At 43.6% G+C, this 1288-nt stretch overlaps 1 long non-coding RNA gene across 1 annotated transcript in view; it reads right to left on the reverse strand.

The window, feature by feature from the left end:
• The window catches only part of LOC112396604 (uncharacterized), a 34667-nt gene extending 34532 nt beyond the window's left edge, over positions 1-135 (reverse strand). Inside the window, exon 1 of the long non-coding RNA XR_003002599.1 lies at positions 53-135. This is a non-coding gene — a long non-coding RNA (uncharacterized LOC112396604). The remainder of the gene's footprint in view (positions 1-52) is intronic.
• Positions 136-1288: the final 1153 nt, after the last annotated feature.

Genomic DNA, 1288 nt, shown 5'->3' on the forward strand with positions numbered 1-1288 from the left:
CATCCGCCTCCCAGTTACCCGCTGCGGATCCCGGTCTCCCCCCTGTACCCACCGAGAACTCGTGGAGGCTGGGGAAGAGACTGCACCTCATCCTTCCGAGGCCGGTGGGGAGAAAGCATCACCCCAACAACCAAGATGCAGAAGCGAAAGGAGGCAGCGGCACAGGCCGGCGCAGTAGCAGCCGCCCGAGCCCCACGCCCGCCCCCTCTCCAGCGCGGAAGGCGCGGTTACAGCAACACAGCCTTAGATTAAGGGTTGGACTCCTAGGTCGGTTCGCTAACGAAAGAATCATTATTGAATGTGCCTGAGTCCCTACAGGTGGTATCATTTAAATCCTCACTAGGAAGAAATTTATGATCCATGTGTATCAAGTGAGAAAACCTGCTAGGAGAGGTTAGATTATTTTAATTTACCCAAAGTCCTACAGCTGGTGAGAGGCAGAGTTGGAATTTGCAGGACTATTTACAGAAGTTATTTGTTATATTTAATGCATATTAATCCCTGTGGTAACCCTTTTTAGTATTACAAAAGTAATATGTACTCATTGTGAAAAACATGGAAAATGAAAACAGACTAACGAAAAAAGTAAATGACCTATAATTTCAACAGGTACTAACACCACTGTTGGTTGACATTTTCATATATTTGTCTCATATATATGAATATTTGTGGAAATGCATGTAATACATACATATTTTAAAATTAAGCTCATTCTCTATATTTTGTACCATTAGCACTTAACATTAAAGGGTCAGTTTTGATATTTTTCTAGGAATCTTTCATTTCAAATCTACTGACAGTAAATTTATTTCAAAGTTAAAAACAGTTGAGGGCTTCCCTGGTGGCGCAGTGGTTGGGAGGCCGCCTGCTGATGCGGGGGGCGCGGGTTCGTGCCCCGGTCCGGGAGGATCACACATGCCATGGGGCGGCTGGGCCCGTGAGCCATGGCTGCTGAGCCTGTGCGTCCGGAGCCTGTGCTCCGCAGAGGGAGAGGCCACAACAGTGAGAGACCCGCGTACCGCAAAAAAAAAACACAAAAAAACAAACAAACAAAAAAAACAGTTGAGACAGACACAAATTCAGTATTCTTTAAAATGTTGATAAGAATAGTCAATGAAAACTGCTCAGTAAGCTAAAGGATTAAAAGAAGCAAGTAAATATGGTAAATTGGCTTCCAGCAAGCTATTTAGCAGATTCATTATTTAATGATTTGCCTTTCATTATGCAAATTGAGCTAGAAGAAAAGAATAAGTGGAAGATGGATACTTTTAAATGAGTGTTTTTCAGC

The sequence above is a fragment of the Neophocaena asiaeorientalis genome, unplaced genomic scaffold, assembly GCF_003031525.2.
Source record: "Neophocaena asiaeorientalis asiaeorientalis breed wild unplaced genomic scaffold, Neophocaena_asiaeorientalis_V1.1 scaffold57, whole genome shotgun sequence".
NCBI classification, from domain to species: Eukaryota; Metazoa; Chordata; class Mammalia; order Artiodactyla; family Phocoenidae; genus Neophocaena; species Neophocaena asiaeorientalis.